The sequence below is a fragment of the Eptatretus burgeri genome, chromosome 13, assembly GCF_056783735.1.
Source record: "Eptatretus burgeri isolate ZD-2024b chromosome 13, Ebu_testis_v1, whole genome shotgun sequence".
Classification (NCBI taxonomy): Eukaryota; Metazoa; Chordata; class Myxini; order Myxiniformes; family Myxinidae; genus Eptatretus; species Eptatretus burgeri.
Window position 1 is genome coordinate 14,319,582 of NC_140973.1, and position 20,871 is coordinate 14,340,452.

Here is a 20,871-nt window from a genome sequence, read left to right on the forward strand (position 1 = left end):
GAACTAGAATAGTACTTGGTAGAGCGCATACCCCCGACAAGCTGAACAGCTTCCTTTTTGTATCCCACTGATAGGCCGATCTGCATCCGGATCTTAACCAAAATCTAATCAGCTTGTTCTTGTCTCCTCCCCAACTCATCTTCCAAGTTTTGTCATAACTCATCCACCACTTTTTGAGATATCGTTTTTGGCCCCATCTCTCAATGGTGAACAGTCACTCACTTGTAAATTTAAAAAATTCTTGTATCCGGATCGAGATCCAGATCTTCAACCAAAATCGAATCGATTCGTCCTTGTCACACACCCGACCTATCCACTAAGTTTCATCTGAATCCATCAAACATTTTGAGATATCGTGCTATATATAGATTTTGGTGAGGAATCACTTTTAAAAAAAATTCCAGTATCCGGATCTGGATCGTCACCAAAATCCAACAATTTCATCCATATCATACAATCAACTTGTCCAACAAATTTCGTCCAAATCTGCCCACAACTTTTCAAGATATCCTGTTCGCAGACAAACAAACAGACAAACAAACAAACAGACAGGGCCGAAAACATAACCCCTTCCCCCCTTTGGTAGCGGAGGTAATCAATTCATCAGTGTCTGGGGATTGAATGACAATTTTGTCCACAGTTTTTGCAGCATATTCACTATGCAAAAGCAAATGTGTGTCTGCCTCTTCTTGAGAACAGAACAACTCTGGTACAGGGTCTACTGTGGTCTGCAAATCAAAGAACTTCAACGAGTGGCACTGCTCCCCATGACCTATAATTATCGTCGCGCCTTGTAGTTCTTCTCCAATATCGGACCCCAAAAGAAAGAACAACTCCACGAGATTTTCCTTGTTCTGACCACAGGAGATCATTTTTCTCCACTGAACTGGCACCTTCTGATCCACAGAATGTATTCGAATGTCTTGGGATCTGCCTTGGGGATGTTTGGCCCTGCATGCTCGTTCAGCTTTTTGGATGTTCTGTGAAGGGTGACAATATGGAACAACATGGACGTAGAGGAAAGCAGCGGGGCATCATTTTACATCTCACTGCATTGGGGGGCTCTTGGTGTGAACTTCATGACCGCCGGTGTTTGGTACCACACGAGAGTATCAACAAATAAAGAACAGAGTGCTGCGGTACCATTCACCGCAGTCGTGCGAGACACCCCACACCCTCCAGGAGTCATGGGCTGCAGTTCGTGCAACCTCCAAGAGGGACGAGCCGGCCTTTCCAAAGTCCGTTGCACCAGGTTAGTGGAAGGGACGTCTTGTCTTACCTCCAATTGTGTATCTACCTCTATCTCTGTCGGATGAATGTGGGGCCTAGTTAGATTGCTAAGTTGACTCTATATGCCCGATCATCACGAGAGCATGAGTGTTGCATGGTGGGTAACCGGGGGAATTATTGTTTGCTGCCTGTTTATACATATGTTCATTCGTTTTAATACAGTAGATGTATAAAACTGATTTGGTCGCTGACTCATCCTGCTTGCTCACGATGATTTCACATGGTGGCTATGGGGGAATCTGGGAATCAGAGAGGATGTGGAAGAGCAACAGAGCAGGTTTTTTTAGGACACATGAGCTGATACCATAGCAGAATCAAAGTCTGGTCCAGTAGCTGAGTCAAATTCGAGGGTTGGCAGAAACTTGTCCACATTCTCAGGTGCAAAAGAGACAGTCCAGGAGCAGTTAGGTATGACTGGAAAGGGTGGGTACCGAGAGTGAGGGGTTGGAGACAAGATTTGAAAGCAAACACAAAATTGAGATATTCGGTCTTCTCATGAGTGGAGTTGGCTGTGGTGGCATTTGAAGTGAGGGAAGGGATGGAAGGGGAGCATACTCCAGAGGCAGACTTAACAAAAACACCACCAGGTTGTAGAGGAGGGAGACAAGTTTGAATGTTCATTCATCAGCTTGGACAGATGTTTTCTGGCTCTCCTGAGAGTGGACACACACTTGTTTTGGGTTTTTTGAAATACACTGAGATTTCCTTCGGTCAGATTTGTCTTCCAGAAGGAGAAGGCAAGTTGTTTCCGAGCAAATGCCTCACCGCAGGATTCAGTGTACCATGTTCTGGAAGAAGGATAGGATAATTGAAGACGAGATGGGAAGACTATGTACAAGAGAGAGAGAGAGAGAGAGAGAGAGAGAGAGAGAGAGAGAGAGAGAGAGAGAGAGAGAGAGAGAGAGAGAGAGAGAGAGAGAGAGAGAGAGAGAGAGAGAGAGAGAGAGAGAGAGAGAGAGAGAGAGAGAGAGAGAGAGAGAGAGAGAGAGAGAGAGAGAGAGAGAGAGAGAGAGAGAGAGAGAGAGAGAGAGAGAGAGAGAGAGAGAGAGAGAGAGAGAGAGAGAGAGAGAGAGAGAGAGAGAGAGAGAGAGAGAGAGAGAGAGAGAGAGAGAGAGAGAGAGAGAGAGAGAGAGAGAGAGAGAGAGAGAGAGAGAGAGAGAGAGAGAGAGAGAGAGAGAGAGAGAGAGAGAGAGAGAGAGAGAGAGAGAGAGAGAGAGAGAGAGAGAGAGAGAGAGAGAGAGAGAGAGAGAGAGAGAGAGAGAGAGAGAGAGAGAGAGAGAGAGAGAGAGAGAGAGAGAGAGAGAGAGAGAGAGAGAGAGAGAGAGAGAGAGAGAGAGAGAGAGAGAGAGAGAGAGAGAGAGAGAGAGAGAGAGAGAGAGAGAGAGAGAGAGAGAGAGAGAGAGAGAGAGAGAGAGAGAGAGAGAGAGAGAGAGAGAGAGAGAGAGAGAGAGAGAGAGAGAGAGAGAGAGAGAGAGAGAGAGAGAGAGAGAGAGAGAGAGAGAGAGAGAGAGAGAGAGAGAGAGAGAGAGAGAGAGAGAGAGAGAGAGAGAGAGAGAGAGAGAGAGAGAGAGAGAGAGAGAGAGAGAGAGAGAGAGAGAGAGAGAGAGAGAGAGAGAGAGAGAGAGAGAGAGAGAGAGAGAGAGAGAGAGAGAGAGAGAGAGAGAGAGAGAGAGAGAGAGAGAGAGAGAGAGAGAGAGAGAGAGAGAGAGAGAGAGAGAGAGAGAGAGAGAGAGAGAGAGAGAGAGAGAGAGAGAGAGAGAGAGAGAGAGAGAGAGAGAGAGAGAGAGAGAGAGAGAGAGAGAGAGAGAGAGAGAGAGAGAGAGAGAGAGAGAGAGAGAGAGAGAGAGAGCTTTTGTGGAAGAATTCCCTGGCTGAGTTAATATCAGGGGCAGTAGATGTCGGAGAACAGTCCTGAAGAGGGATGGCTGTTTGCAGTCCCTGAATGTCAATCTGCCTGAGTGAACTGCCAGACTCAGTGGCATTGAGGCAGTTCTTTGAGAATAGCCAGAGAGATGTTGACTCTCAAAAGCATATGATTAGATCAACCAATTGGAGCAGAGAAAGAGCAGAAGACATTTGTGGGGAAGTTTGTCATCATCAAGTCCAGCAGGGAGTATTTGCCATTGGGAGAAATCCGGGTTGGAAAGTTCACAGATTGAGTCAGTCCCATGGAGTCATGGAAGTCCTTTGATGAAGTGCCATGGTTGCTGAGAGAGGTACCAACACCCAGCCAATTTGCATGGTGACCATTGAAATTGCCACATAGGAGGAGAGTTGGGATGAATAGTCAAAAGTTGATCCATGTGGTTTGACAGAGAGAGAGAGATGTATATGGAGTTGTCACTGTTTGGAGGATGGTACAACACAAAGACAAACAAGAGTTGGGAGCAGAGGGGAATTCACAGTCAGAGGTACTCCTGGGGGTGGGAGGTGTAAGATCATGGCAAGGACTGTGAGAAATCGAGTTATTGAAGTAAAGTGCAACTCTGCCACCAGGGCAGGGTTCAGGCCAATCAAACCTGAGGAGACAATAGCCAGCGAGAGACACTAAAGAGTCAGGAAGTCCTGTGGGAGGAAGGATTCTGTTAAACAGATGCTGTCTGGACAATGAGCAGCAGCTGGATTGAAGGATGTCATGTTGGGGTGGAGGCCTTGGATGTTTGAAGTTCACACAGTGAAGGACAGGGGAGGGGAGCATTTGGAAGGTCTGAGACAGGGGGAAGATGGGAGGGTGGGACATGAGGGGGAAGATTGGAGGGTGCAGGACAGTGGGGAAGATCATAGGGGGCAGGGCAAGGAGGAATATGGAAGAGAGTGGGACGAGAAGCAAACCGAGAGGGGGCAGGATGAGGGGGGAGTCGAGAGAAGGCAGGATGAGGGTGAAGCAAAGAGGGGCACGATGAGTGGGAATCCGAGAGGGGGAAGCATTGAGGGGGTGAGTTGGGGGAAAAGCTTTGAGTGGGTGTGGTGAGGGGGAAGTTTGGAAAGGTTGAGGTGAGGGAAAGCTAGGAGAATTTGGGGTGAGGGGAAGTGAAAAGAGGATGGTGTGAGGAGGAAGCTTGGAAAGGTTGGGGTGATGAGAGTTGCAGAGAGGGGAAAATGAAGTGGAGTGATGCTGAAGAGGGGAAACATAGAAGGAGTGGGATTGGAAAGATGTGGGCTTGCAGCAGACATGGAGGAGAGAACTGACATGGAGGGGGTTGACACTGTAAAATAATGTGAATGGGAATTGATTGTTGTGCGCAGGCAACCTCTGCAAGTTGCACTTTTTAAGATACCCATATTTAACATTCTGAGATAAAGATCAAGGGATGGGTGGAATACGTAGTTGAAGGCAAGAAGAAAGGTCGTGCTGCAGGAACCGAAGGATGGATGACAGACCAAGCACTTCGGTGAGAGACAGGTTTGCAAAATATGCACTGTGAAAAAGAAGAGGAAACTTCTTCTTGCAGTTAAGCTGCCGGGGTAGCTATCATTTCTTGGAAGAGCGACTGTGTCGCTGATGCAATGCCCCTTACCAGTACACACACTGGTACTCATTTTGCCGATCTCAGAAGGATGACAGGCTGAGTCAACCCCCTGGTCTATTAATTCAGCAGCCAAGGAGCTTGAACTCAGGACCCTTGGATCTCAAGCCACCACGCTAACCACTAAGCCAACACCAAGCTAAGCAGAGGAAAAATAGATTGTGATGAAGGAGACTACATGTAGTGCTGATGCCAGAGGGATAAGGGAAGTCAAGAATTTTAATACATTCTCGAAAGCTTTAAAACAAAGAAGGAAGAAGTGTTTTCTTGTACGAATTTATTGACAAACTGATCGAGGAAAAGGAGAGATGTACAACTAAAAGGCAGAACAAGATTGTGTCCGAGTGAAAGAGCTTATTAGGTTTTTTATTCGGAACTAACAAGCTCGTGAAATTTGGACTGTGGAAATGCTTTACGAAAAGACGAAGCAACATAACTGGAGGACTCTACTTCATGGTCACTCAGTGTGGCTAAGAAGACTTGCCAAATACATCTGTGTTGGGCTTCAGATATGATCTTGTGACATCTGACACTACGATTGTAGTGATGACCGCTGATTACCGCCATTGATTTATCCTTGAGCACATATCTCAGACTCTATAAGTATGTCTTGGAGGCTAGTAGCTTCACCAAACCGTTTGCCTAGATACCAGCTAGGAATGTCATAGCTGTGTGAAATGGCCAAGCCGTATCGCTGTTCTCCATCTAAACTCATTTTGCCATCATGTATCTTGTACCTTGGCATATTTGGCCTGATCAACTACAATCACAATCGAAGACAACTGCAATCAATTTGCATTGCCAGTACTTCTGAGCAGTACATTTTTGTATCATGAATCAAGCGATGAAATCCCCTGAAATATAAATAACTGGCAAATTATTATTGAAAGTAACAAAGTAATTCACAATTATTAATGCTTTTATTAATTTCCAACACAAATTTACCTAATTAGCAGGTGATCACGACAGAAATGAATGATAGAGCTCATCTCATGGCCGAATTGGTTCACTTTGCCTGTCTGTCTATGATCGAGGAACTACTTTATTTCATGTTTTTAACATGAATCTGAACACGAACCTGCAGTTGCTGTATTTTGGCTCTGAATTACGCAAATTGAGCAGAATCTCATCCTGATCACATGTACACAGAAGAATTCTCTCCCCTCTGGACTGGCTACCCCACATCACTCCTTGCATGGAGACCAAAGCGTTCAAGATCATTGGAATCTCCTGTAGTGGGGCAACTTAGCTAAATATAGCATAACAATTGTGCATTTTGTGAGGAAAGCACCAAATTTGGCACACGAGTAGCCTAACATATTGTTACGAATTTCGGTCCACCCCACGTGTGATCGGCCACGTAACTCAAATCGCGACCGCGTCGCCCACCGGAACGGACAATTCAGTCGTGACCCTCTGTGGAACTACCGCCAGGAGCTAGTCACGGGTGGGTCTTTCGACCACACCACAATCGTGCCAATCGGCCACCCCCGCAGGATAGGGTTGTTCGCCAAACTCGACCTACCTAAGTACCTACGCAGGTAGTTAAACCATGCGATCGTACCTCGCCGCTGGCCAGCCTACGACACGAACCGCTTAAGCGGTCCGTTCCATGCTTCAGTGATAACCGAGCGGTGTTATCGCCGGCCCCGACGGACGTGATTATTTACCGGGTGCTTACACCCTTCTACCAATTCCTTCCGTGATGCAAGATGGAACTTTCAAACAAAGGAAAGGACACAACGAAACGGGAAACAGTTAGACAAGTACATTTATTCCACACTCAGACAAGGCAAGCACGTATTCACAGCCATGCAGTCAGAATGCACGTATAACAGTCAAAGCAATTAAAGCAAGAATTACAACCGACTACAAGCAAAGGTTTATTGACCTGCACTTAAACAGTTTCTACTTTACAAGACACGGCACCACAACACGCATTCACACAAAAGCAAAGGAAAGACCCCTTCAAAGGCAAGGGAGTCAGACTGGGCCTGTAGGCCTAATGCGCATGGAACCTGGATGAGCGTCCAGGTCCACGAGACCGAAGGGTCCTACCCGCGCCCTCGTGGCGCAATGGCGGGCAAGCCGCAATGTCAGCGTAGCTGCGCCTGGCTTCGTGCCCCTGGTGTGGTCGGCGAGCTCTCTCCGGCGCTCCCCGTCTGCCTTTCCCGTCGGCTTCGAGCTCCGTCTCCCGACTCGACTGTCCCACCGACACTGCAGACTTGACTTCTTCTTGACTTCCCGCCGCTGCCACTCCACTGCTCCCACTTGGTTCTCTGCCGACGTACTGCGCACCTTGACTTCCACTTGACTTCCCGCCCCCGAACTGCACCGTGCTCGCGCCTATATAGCCCGGGGGAGGGGCGTATATGTAAATTTCTGGATCACAGCGGGTTCGGAGGCGGGGCTATGCCACCCGATGCTCAGTCATTGGATGGATGAAAAGGGGGCGTGAAGCCTTCCTGATCCGCTTCTCGGGGCGAAAAGAACGCATTCACAACCCATGGCCCGGCGTGTGGTAGAAAGGCGGAGGTGGTGGGAGTTTGGTTGTTGGCGGACGTCGTTTGAGAATGGCGGTGAAGCGATGTTTGCGGGGTGGAGTTGTGGAGGTAAAGAGGCGAAGGTGGTGGTGTTTGAGTTGTTGGCAGGTGTCGTTTGAGAATGGCAGTGAAGCGATGTTTGCGGGATGGAGTTGTGGAGGTAAAGAGGCGAAGGTGGCGGTGTTTGAGTTGTTGGGGGATTATTGGTCCAAAATAACGATAGAGAAAAGAAAAAGGGCTAACTCAAAGGATCACAGCCCTGTGAACACGGAAATTCCCTCTAAACAACGGTGCCCCTTATCGTCATATCGTCATACTTTCTATACATACTTATCGTCATAACTGATCTCAGGACCCTTTATGGTGTATTGCGAATTTCCACAGCCGTAACAATATTATGAACAGATTTGGATATTGGGCCATCTCGAAATTCAGCCGCTGATGGCTGTGGCAGCCATTTTCCACTGCCATCAAAAATTTTGAGATGGCCCAATATCCAAATCTGTTCATAATATGATAGGCTACTAGTGTGTGAAATTTGGTGCTTTCCTCACAAAATGCACAATTGTTATGCTAAGTTGCCCCACTACTGTGCTGAAGCTGAGTCGATGGGTGATCACTTTCCCATCAAGACAGGTCGATGGCATCTCCGTCTTCGACCTCCTCCTTTCTAGTCTTGCACCCTCTGCTCTTTTAGTCCCTCCCCCACTAGATTTCTGCACGGCACACACAGTCCACCATCAACCCCTTCTGACGAAGCTCCCAAAATCCAGGATCACTGTTCACCTCAATTCATTTGTCCCTCTTTTTCCCCACCTGTACAACCAACTTCCACATTCTCGTCAATCTCGTTCTTCACTCCAGGTCTTCAAGACAACTGTTCACCACCATCTTAGATCATCCTCAATCCAAAACCATGATATTTTCTACCCTCATTAACCCCACTCAAATCCCTCCTCTTTCCAAATTTCCAGTTTGTCCCCACTGAGTTTCCTTCTGTATCCATCCTGTCCACCCCATGTGTCCTTTCCTGTCCCTCATTCCTACCCACACCCATTGTTTGTCCAAGTTTCCCTCTATTTTGTCCATCAACTCTGATATTAGTGTTTCTCCCCTCTCCGTACGGTTACTTTTGTCCTGTTGGGTCCTGATCCATTCAGTTGTTATAGCTCTTCGACGACCCTTGACTCTGTGTACAAAAACAAGTAGAGAAATTGTTTTAGTCAGTCTACAGACTGCCTCTCTGACAGTCAAACAAAATTGAGAAACATTCCAAGCATGAACCCTACTGAGTCTATAAGTGATCAGACAGAGGGGTAAACAGACAAACTGAGCACTGCATTGTAATATGATAGCTTAAACAAAAGCCAAGAGCTAATCTTCACACTTTCGATTGAATAGATGTGACATTCCTGAATTAAAAAAATTATTCTCTTTTTGAAAGACATTGACAATTTTTATCATCAAATAAATTTGACATTGAAAATGTCCTCTCACTCCAACAATAATAAATGTATAAAATAATTCCGCAATATTGTTATGGGTCGGGGTTTGAGTATGGACAAGGTCCATGGAGTGGTCGCGGGACCCACCGCTTGCCCTCTAACTCTGAGCCCTCTGGTTTGACCATGGATAACTGCATGGCCCAACGGGTTGTTAAGCAACTGCTGACGCCGGTTGGGATAATTCGGTCAAACAAGGTCCTCTCACCTTTTACGTCATGTTACCTGTTAGTGACTTAATTACCTCAACTGAGGTCCGCTCCCTCAATGCTCACCCGAGTACTTATTACAGCTGAGCGGAACCGTGAGTGCAGCGTTGGCTAATCAGCGGAGCCAATCAGTGGGGCGAAACTTTGTGTCCATCGATTATGTACATGCTATGTTGGATCAATGAACGAAAGGACACAAACGAGGCAGAGTGAAAGATAATTATTATTTATTTACATACAAGCAAGGTGATAATTACGAAACACTTATTCACACAGCAATTAATCAAGCAGGCAAAGACATAGAAGAGCAGACTTTCCCCTAATATCTATTCCCCTTATACAGACTCACTTAGACAACAGACAGGTGCCATCATTCATTCTGAGAAGAAAGAGACGAGAATAACTGAAGAGAAAGAAGCAGAGTGTGGTGTTGGGATGACTCCTGCATTACCTCACACAGCCACACGAGGTTGTGTCAGGCTAAATATTGTGAGAGGGGATTAGGGGGATGAGGGGTTTGGTGGTGGAGTGTCGGTATTGTGTCGGAAGCATTGATGGGAGTGTATATGGAGCTGCGAGACACCCCAGGGCTGCTCGCCTCTGGCCCCAGCATGACTCGCTCCTGCGCCTTGTTTCCCAGCGTTACCTGTACTCCTACAGACAATCTCCTGTACAGGCAGTCTGAGATGTACTCACACCCTTGGTGCATTAACAAACAGCCCCAGGGGCATCGACAGCAGCAATGAATGCCCTTGCTTTCCATCTCTCTTAAAGTCACTGGGCTGGGTGTGGTTTTGACAAAGCAAACATCATGCGAGCATTTTCCTCATTGATGCGCATCCGACGGGGGCAGGTACAGTGATGGAGCTGTGGGTAATCCCCACGTTATTACGCCTGATGGCCACGGGCACCTACGCCCTCCCCCTCTCGGCACGAGTGCAGTGACAGAGTGCCATCGTGCCATCGCTCCCTCCCTCGCATGCAGGCATTCCTTTGTATTGCACGTGTGTTTGAGTAGCGTTGCCCACGTGACGAATGTAGGAGTGCAGGAAAGGAAGAACATGGGAATGGAATTCAGTTCCGTCTGGGGTATTAATTGTCTACGGTGATGGACAGATGAACAGATGATTGGTGGTGACTAATAAATGAGTGAAGGGTTGGATTAAGGGGTGTGAGAGAGAGATCGGGAAGGATGAGAATAAACCGACTGTGGGGTTGAAGGAAAGACTGATGGGATGAAGGAGGGATTGGTGAATTGAGGATTGATGAAGCAGATTGTTGGTGGATTGAGGAGATTAAAAGCGGGTCGAGAAGGGAAAACATCACACCAGGAATACACAGACTAACCTCAATGCATTTCGCCCCCTCCCCCTCCCCCCAAACCCCTGGACAAAGGGCAAAAGTCTACCTACCACATAAACTAATGAAATAACTAATTCTGGGGAATCCTATGTGCACATGAATGCTCTCTCCGGGGGTGCATTTCCAAAACCGTAACAATATTTTGCAATTCATGATACAAGCATGACCAACATTGTCACTAAAGAGTAAAATGAATCTGGATTGCTGCCTAAAGCTGGCTAAGTATAAACTCAGTCGGATTTTTTGTTTGTTTCCAAACAATTTTATATGTGTATTAAATGTTTGTTTCAGTGTGTTCTTTTAATTTATTTGCAGGAATAAAAATAATAACGAGAAGGGCATTCGGTGGCGCGCATACCTCTGCCGCGCAATGCCTGATCCAGTCAAATGTATTGGGCCCAATACATTTTTGAGATATCATACTACATGTCGTTTTTGGACTGATCTCTCAATGGTGAAGAATCACTTTAGATATTAAAAAAATTCTGATATCCGGATTCGAATCTTCACCAAAATTGAATCAATTCTTCCTTGTCACACCCCCATGTCCACCAAGTTTCATCCGAATATGTCCACAAATTTTTGAGATATCGTGCTCTATATCGTTTTTGGTCCTATCTCTCAATGGTGAAGAATCACTTTAGCAATTCTCATATCCGGATTCGAATCTTCATCAAAATCTAATCAGTTCATCCTTGTTACGCACCCCAACCTGCCCACTAAGTTTCATCCGAATCTGTTCACAACTTTTTGAGATATCCTGCACACAAACAAACAGACAGACAGTGGGGGTGGGGGGGGACATAACCTCCATCCACCTTCGGTGGAAGGACAATCTTTTATAATGGATTTATCTCAAAACACAATCTCAAAAACACAAAACACAAGGTGCAATCTCAAAAAACTTTAATGTCTTTAAGTGTGCAGTTAAAATTGAATTACTGACACAGAACTATAATATCCCATAACTAAACAATAAAAACAATTTATGCACGAAGAATGACTTCCAGTAAAACTATAAAACCATAACTAATATACAAACTATGTAGATTTAAACAAAGGATAGTAATGTGCACAAAACTATGACACCTGCGATCAAAGGATTAAATTTTAAGAATTAATAAATTAAGATAAAGCATTTAGTATAACCAAACATAAATGACAAAAAAACAATCATAAATCTAATATGAACCCCAACACGATTTCTCTTTTGACTTCTTCATTTTAAAATGAACGTTTTGGTTTGATTGGAATAACACAAGACAAGAGACATCGTGCTGGTGTGCAACTTCATGCAGACACACTTGACATCATGGACATGATCGTTTTGTTTGGAATAACACAAGAAAAGGGGCAGCAAAATGGGCTCCATAAATGCACCATCCCGACACAACCCGCCTCACATTCCCGGCGGCCAATAAATTTAATTTGACTTTACATTTTATCAACTCTTTGGCAAAAAAACATTATAAATCACATAATGACAATTCAGTGCATGCGGCAATACGAATATGGCAAAACAACAATCAATCATGACAGAAATTCCAATTCGGACATTCCCGGTTGAACAGACCTAAATACAGTGGTCAAGAAAAATAAATAAAATATATACCAGTAGAATGAGAACATCTCCATGTGACCAAATATTTCCATGACACTTTTCTCCACTTAAGCTGACAACATCCCTGTATCAACGAACAGTCGAGATGACCAAAATCAAATAAACCAGCCTGTGACTTATCCCTGGGAACCTCCGCTCTCACACTGTAAAGTAGCCTCTGCGATGGGACTCCTCTCGTGGAGCGAGAAGACCTTCTCAGCGACTTGTTCATGCTGTCAACTGGTAAAGGAAGCACGCTGCTCTGGGTTGTCTTCCTTATCCATTACTTGATCCCCAACTGCAGGTAAATAGTCACTCGCAGTTCAGTCCATGTGAAGAGGGCTTTCATCATTACCCTGTGCAGGGAAAGAATGTACATAAACCCTAACAGTGTCTTCTTGCTGAACAAGCGCATTATCTGTGTTGTCAGCGTTCCTATTCGTACTCCTTTTGGGGACATTCATCGGGAGCGAACAAGGCTTTAACTGACTTCTGTGGACAACCTTGACTTGCCGATTACTCCTCTAGTGATGTATCTGGAATACAGGAATCTCAGGGTTTGTCTGGACAATTACCAAGTGCAGTTCAGGTTCCCATCTACCTTGGATCTTGTTACGCCCCCTGGGTTTGTGATTCCTCAGTAGGACTCAGTCACGTGACTTAATCAGTGCACCTAGTGCTACACTGTGATGACTCCTTTTTCTGGTGAGCCCAGACTCTTGTGAACGTTCTTTGACTGAAGCACATGCCGTCTTTAACCAGTCATGATGATCTGCAAACCATTGATCCATACTTCCTGCTTTATGGGTGTCCAGGCTAGACCCCAGGATGATGTCCATCGGTGACCGGGAATCCCTGTCCATCATCAAATAAAATGGTGGAAACCCAGTGGATGAATATACCTGGCTGTTGTAGGTGAGAGTTAACTCAAGTAGGTATTCCCTCCATCATTTCCTACCCACCGGGACCGTTCTGAGCATATCGTGCATTGTTCGGTTCCAGCATTCGCATCCAACGTTGCTTTTCGGGTGGTAGGGGGTGGCATGACTCTTATCAATGGCATAGATCTCACATAGAAGCCTCAAAGTTTCTACACTGATCTGTGTGCAAGCACCCTGGCCAACTCAAGTAAGAAACCCAATGCTTCACCTAGACTGCAGCTACAGTTTGTGCTGTCTCATCATAGGTGGGGATGCCCACGCAGAACCTTGTAAACATGTCCGTCAACACCACTCCATTTTCAGACCCATCTAATGAACGTTCTGAAAGAGTAAAGTCCATTGCCACACCTTTTAGTGGGGCTGACAGTTCAATGCATTCATGGGTGTACGATACGGTGTTCAGGTGTGCCGTGCTGAAGCACATCGTTTAAAACTCTCAATCCATTGTGGAACATCAGTGGTCATTGATTGCCAATAATAACATTGTCTGATGGATTCCAGTGTCCTACACTCTCCCAAGTCTGGTGTTGGCTCAGTGGTTAGGGTGGTGGCTTGGGATCCTAGGGTCCTGAGTTCAAGCCCCGTCGGCCGCTGAATTAATACACCAGGGGGTTGACTCAGCCTATCATTCATCCTTCTGAGGTCGGCGAAATGAGTACCAATTCCAGTGTGTGTACTGGTAGAGGGGCACTGCATCAGCGACATCAGCTAAGCTGCCCTACGACCACCACCACACTCTCCAAAATGCCCCACATGGTCACGTTTGTTTATATTTCTCCTATATGAGCAATATTTCAAAGATAGGTCGTTTGGATGCAGTCGTGTTTAAGTAAGTCTTAAAACTGATTGTTAAAGCTATCAGGAGTTTGAATTATTCAAATTGATTCTGGAATGGCATTCGAGAGCTTGGGAGCTGCATTCACAAATGTACATTCTCTTTATGTTTTTGTTCATATAGATATTGGTGTTCTTCCTTTGTATGCAGCACAAGGCTGTGCAGTAGCATCATTGGCAGAGGGCACAGCAATGCTCCTTATAGGTAAGAGCAGGAATTTGTAATTTATTCAGGGTACCAGCAATAGTTCACCTCCTCTTCACGAAGTCGACCCACTAATGCCAGCAGGCATCACTCCTCGTTTAACATCCATCCAAGGGACGGTACACACATTGATGAATCACCCTGTCAATGAAACATCAGAATGACAGTTTATAGCTGGAAGCTGGGTCGGGATTCAAACCCAGGTTAGACAGCTTATAGGCAAGTGTGTGCACCTCTAAGCCACCCTGCCAGGATATTGGTGTTAATAGCCTAATTCGATGATCAAAGGGATATTACTGGAGAGTCAGGAGTTCAGAGATAACGTAGAATTGTGCCATATCATTCAAGGATTTCAATGTTAACACGAGTAAATTACACTCAATTATTTGACAAATGGAGAGCCGACATAAATTGTTAAAGATGGGGTGATATGATTGTGCTTTTTGGTGAGATACTAAGCATTTTGAATTCGTTGTAACTTGGAGATGTATTTGCCTGGAAGATTGATAAGAAGGCAATTACAATTATCAAGAAGTGAAGTAGCAGATACATGCACTGATTTTCTGTGGTGTGTTTGTCCAAACACTTACAGATCTGTCCTAGTTTGCGGAGAAGGGCAAATTACGCATTTCTGCAAATAATATTCTTGTGAGCTTTCATACTGAAATGACTGTCAAACGTCACTCCGACGTCACAGAGAGCAGACACCGGCTTTACTAAAAAAAAATTCCGGCAGATAAGTAAGAGATATCATCACTCACTCTGGTCCGTGATGACACATGAAGCATCTCCATTTTATCATCATTCAAAGTCAAGTAGTTGTCGACCATCCAGCTTTTTATCTCGCAAATTCAGCTCCAGTTTCTCAACGGTTTGAACGTCCTGTTACCAGGCTTCACTGTAACATAACGTTGGGTGTCATCAGCATAATGTTACACTGGATAATCCATGTGATCGGGTAATATCTTGTACAGGAGTAGCATGGCAAAAAGATAGAGTCACACCAGTAACAAATCCTTGAGGCACACCTCAGTCCAGTGTAACAGATAGTTTGTGTTTGACATCATTAGCCACAAATATAATATTCAGAGGGAAATTTCTCCTGATGGAGGTTTGTACATTCATGCCATCAAACTTTAGAACTTGTACGCACATAAAGCTTAATATAATGCATGAAAAATGAGGTCAAAGTCCTCCATTATGAAGGTCATCATACAATAGCCTAACTATATCAGGAAATTGCATATATATATATATATATATATATATATATATATATATATATATATATATATATATATATATATATATATATATATATATATATACATATATATATATATATATTGTTACGGATTCGCGCCCGCCGGCGTGCGAACGGGCACGTAACTCGAATCGAGGCACGTCGCCCACCGGACGGACAATCCAGTCGTGACCCTCTCGGACTAACGCCGGGAACCAGTCACGGGTGGACCTTTCGGTCTCACCGCGATCGAGCCAATCGGCCCCCGCGTGGGATAGGGTTGCTCGCCAAATTCGACCTACCTAAGTACCCACACGGAGGGTAGACTGGGCGATCGCACCTCGCCGCAGGTCGACTTCGGACACGGGCCACTTAAGCGACCTGTTCCGTACTATCGGGATAACCGAGCGGTGTTATCGTCGGCCTCGACGGTTCGATTAATTATCGGGCGTATTCAGTCCACTACCAACCCTTTACGTGAAGCAAGATGAGGATTCAATGAAAGAAATGATGAAGCGAAGCGGGAAACAGTTCAACATAAAGCACATTTATATGCGATGAACGGAAAGCACACATATACAATTCCACCAAAAGCACATAGAAAAGAAGACAAAAAGCAAATGCGACAATGCAGATCTAATACCGATTACGCGAGCACACGGCAACACTTATACAATTTTACTCCACAGACGGCGCCGACAACACACATTCCCAAAGCAAAAGAAAAGAGAACCACCCTCCAGGATGAGGGGGTAGGCGGGCCTAGGGCCGAGACCGTGTCGGGCCTAACCGTCTGGTGATGAGACGCGGAGCGGCGATGGTGCCTCAACTCCACGGGCCTCGCGGACAGTGTCTGGTAGGGGGTGGGAAAAGGGGCCCCCTTGGTCGCACTATCTCAGCGCGGGGGGGAAACAGGAGGGGGTTGCTGATGCTCGGGGAAAGGAGGATTTTTACTCTGTCTCGAGTCCCGCGACGAGCGTCTCCACCTCGACCAGGTCGCGCCGTCGGCCTCCCTGGTGTGCAGCTCCCGGCACGACGCGAGCACCCCCTCGTCTGCCTTCGCCGCCTCTCCACAGCTCCGTCCTCTTCGCTCCGACTCCAACGCACACGACGACGACGACGACCAACCAACCCTTTTCTGACGAACGCAGCCGCTTATATAAGCCCCGTGGCTTCGCCTTTGACCCCCTGCCTTCGACCTTTCACCTCGCTCCCCATTGGCCCAAGAAAAAGTGGGCGTGAATGCATTTTGATCCATGAATTTGCATATAGCGACCGCCCTCCAACGCCCTGGAGGCGGGGCCAAATCGCCCCTCGCTCACCGATTGGACGGCACAAAAGTGGGCGTGTGTCGTTTTTGATCCGTTTTTGGAGCGGAAAATCCGTGGTTTTGTACACGCTGTTCGGCGCGCGCCCTGCACGAGTCCAATACCGGTACCCACAAGCGGCGCAAGAACGGTGGCGATGCGACGGTTGCGAGGTGTGACGGGAAAGGTCGTGGCTGTTGTGGTGAAGCGGCGCCGCGGTGGGTGGTTGATGTTGTGATGACTGTTGAGACGCGGTTGGCGGTGGTAATCATGGCGGTTGGTCCAAAATAAAGATAGTAAAAGAAAAACGGCTATCCTGAAGAGTCGCAGCACGCATGAATGACATGTATTCCCACTAGACAACGGGTTTGGGCCTAACTACACATATACTTATGGAGATATCTCACCTAAGGGACCTGAATGGTGGTTTGCGAATTTGGTAACCACAACAATATATATATATATATATATATATATATATATATATATATATATATATATATATATATATATATATATATATATATATATATATATATGTTTATATATATATATATATATATATATATATATATATATATATATATATATATATATATACACACTTATTATGCAGTATAGGTGAGGGGAGGTGGAGGCAGGGAAGAGAGGATGGGGAGCAAGGAGGGGTGGTGGGGTGGAGGAGAGAGGAGGGGTAGGGGAAGGGAAGACAGCATGAGGTGAAGGGAAGGTGGCATGATGGGAGGGGAAGGGAAGGCAGTGTGAAATGAAGGGAAGGCAGCATACTGGGACATTACCAGGGCGAAAGTGCTTTCAACCATCGATTGTGAAAGCGAACTTGTTCCTGTTGCAGACTTTCGTTTCTTTGAATCCACATTCTCAACCGTCACTAATAGGTACACTCTCTGGTGTTTGGTTTTCACATATCTTAGCATCTTGGAAATATCACGATTGAACAAAGTGATCATGCAACTTTTGGACTGCTTCTCTAAACTTCCTGAAATAGTTCCAAACTGCACTTCTGGACCTTTTGAACGATATGTTGTCGAAACTTTATCACTGGATGCATTACCGACCCATCCATCAACGAAGCCATAAGCATGCTTTACCGGCCAACTCTAAATGCCATGCTATTCATTTAAAAGGACCATGCACTTGGGGTGTGTTTAGTTTGCAAGTGACTTGCTTTTGCTGCTATATTTTCTCTTCTATAAAAACTTTTTCTCTGAAAAAACACTTCTTTCTATGAAGCAGGAATTACTCAGAATTGACGTCGATTCTGGTTCACTACTCAATTCCTTTTGATTCCATGGATGGAATCGAGTACTTTGCTATCGATTCCACCCACCACAAGCAAGCACTCGAGCAAGCTGTCCAACAAAATGATTGATAAGGAACGGCTGGCTGAGTCATACTAAACACCATCCAGAGACGTCCGGCGTATCAAACAATGTACAAATTGGACAAATGAACACTTTTTTTCGCAGTCGGAACTGCTACTAAGTTCAATTCCACAGTTTAAATTTTGAAATTTGGTTCAGGTTAAAAGATTCTAGAGCTTATCGCATTTCAGCTGTAATGCTTATAAATGTCAAGTGACTTTCATGGGGATAGTGGGAGGAGGGGATTTTGGAGGAGGTAAGCATGAGGTGAGGGGAAGGGAAGGCAGACGTGCGGTGGAGCATTAATTAATTACGATTCATACTGTCTCATAAAAATTATTTTGCATCGAATAACAGTGAAGATGGAAACAAAATAAAGTCTGAAATACATTTTCTACCGGTCATACGATAAATACCACCCAGATACGTCTGGAGATAAACACTGTCCAGACATGTCACATGACAAACACCACCCAGATACATCCATGTCCGGAAAAATGCATCACCCAGATACGTCGGGAGACAACCACCATCCGGACATGTCGGGAGGCAACCACCGTACGGACATGTCCGGAGTATCAAATAATGTGCAAATACAACTCTCTGCACATTTATATGCGTGTGAGACACCCAGAATGTCAAACAATGTCCGAATTGGACAAATGAACACTATTTTTTCAGTAGTCGGAACTGTTTCTGAGGTCAATTCTGCAGTTTAGATTTTGAAATTTGGCTCAAGTTAAAAGATTCCAGAACTTGTCGCATGAAAATAAATAAAGCCCCAAACACTGGCATATCTGGGTGTTTATAAGCTTTGTGATGTATGCAGCGATTCAAAAGTATGAAGATCAGGCATTTGCTAGGCCTGGTGTTGGCTGAACAGATAGGTGACTGGCTTAAGATCCTTGGGTCGTGAATTCAAGCCCCTGTTGTGCCACTGAATTTCCACCAGGTGGGGTTGACTCAGCCTGTCATCCTTCTGAGATTGTCAAAATGAGTCCCGGCATGCTGGTAACAGGGGCATTGAATTTAGCAGCAGAGTTGTGCTCCCAGAAAATGATGCAGCCAAACAGCCATAGGCTGCATCTAAACAAATAAATAAGGCATTTGATGATACGAATGAAGAAAGTGGAAAAAAAACAATCTTGAGTGCTTTATCATGAAGAAACCGTTGCAGCCTGTTCCAAATCAAGGCATGGTTGAGCAGGTCAGAAAAATGGCAAATTAAGACCCCTGTGAGGGAGAGCAAGGTGAAAAAGGATGATGCCTTGATAAAGGATAATTAAATAAGCCTGTTAATTCTCTTCAGAAGAGGTGTTTAAATTAACACAAGCACTCAATTTTCATCCAGGCACTCCCTTGGAGTTCCCTTAGTATGCAAGCAAAATTTGGGGCCACTATGTTTCATGTTCTTGGAGTTATGGAGGAGATGACTGACTGATTGACATATATGTATGTGTATATATATATATATATATATATATATATATATATATATATATATATATATATATATATATATATATATATATATATACACGAGGTGTGTTCAAAAAGTATCCAACCTTAATTTTTCGTTCCCTTAGTATGTTAGATATATAGTATTAGGTTAATATTAGTATTAGATATATAGTATATAGTATTAGGTTAGTATTAGATATATAGTATATAGTATCTTGAGTGCTTAGTCCCTCAGTTAGATATATAGTATTAGGTTAAAAACAACAATCGAGAATAACTCAGTAACATAATATTATGCACAAATAATTTTTTTAATTGCTTTGTTCAGAAATTATTCCTTGATGTTTAAGTCGACAAACAACCCTGCAGACTCTGTGCACACTTCATTCCACTGTACAAGGTGTTTTTACAAAGTGCCATTACCTCCTTCCCCACCCTCTGATCATCATCTACCCTGGTAACTTTCATATATATTGTTGTCGTTCTCGGAACCGCATGCATCCAACAGATCGTGGTCCCAAGACAGTTATTCCATTAATATACGTGGAGATAGTCCCTTCCCTTTTGTCGAGCGGGACAACAGGGGCATGCGTTGCAAGGGTCTCATAGCTAGGTTTGCTTACATCACTTCTTCTTCATTTCATTTCTAACTTCATTCCTACTCTTCTTTTCTGGTTATTCCTGAGGTAAATCTGAGCCACGTGTGCCCTTCGCTGTGAGATGGGTCCTCAGCAAAGGCCAAGCAGGCATTACACCCACAACCCTCCGTAGAAAACACAGCCTGCCAAACGCACTCACAGCGGTAATTTCCACTCAAGGACAGGAAACACACTCAGCACAATGCCCATGCTGCACGGAGCGCGTACCGAGGCCGTTAATAGAAAGGCAACCCCTTGCCACGTTGCGTGGGATACCAGTGTGCAAGGCGCAAGCGGCACGTTCCTTTCAACCAATCTCTGGACTAATTATATCGATCGGGTTTCGCCCCGCACACACGATAGCAGAATCGGGCGAACACGAGCGCTGGCCACATGCGTAATGGCGGATCGGAACAGAAGATGTTGTACGGAACGTGCTCTCAAAGGCAGGCCCGTGCGCCGCTTGTGACACTTTGTTATCGTACGGAGCCGGGCACGAATGGACACATCTTACTGTCTGTGCATGGGCTTGCCATAACATCTTACCTTCTCGCCTCTACGGCCAGTGAAGCTGCGATCGGGCGGAGGCATGTTGTGCAGCTCGGGCCATGTTGGCACACACGGAGCGGGCACGTTGGTCAACACTGGTCGGAGCGCCCGAGCGGGCGTGCAGGACCAACGCCACTCTCGGACGGTCGTCAGGGCATGCATGGCCCGGGGTTCGTGCAAGGCGATTCATGACTTTGAGTTAGGTGTGGGTGATTCATTTCATGTCGTGAGGTCGGAGCAAGACTTGTTTGCGGCGTGGGATCGCCTTGCCGGAAGTG

The 20,871-nt window shown here is 45.4% G+C and overlaps 1 long non-coding RNA gene across 1 annotated transcript in view; it reads right to left on the reverse strand.

Annotated features, from left to right (window-relative positions):
- Positions 1 to 8,581: 8,581 nt before the first annotated feature.
- The window catches only part of LOC147013884 (uncharacterized), a 36,451-nt gene continuing 24,161 nt past the window's right edge, over positions 8,582 to 20,871 (reverse strand). Inside the window, exons 2-3 of the long non-coding RNA XR_015050557.1 lie at positions 14,775 to 14,911; positions 8,582 to 14,154 (exon numbers count right to left, since the gene is read on the reverse strand). This is a non-coding gene — a long non-coding RNA (uncharacterized LOC147013884). The remainder of the gene's footprint in view (positions 14,155 to 14,774; positions 14,912 to 20,871) is intronic.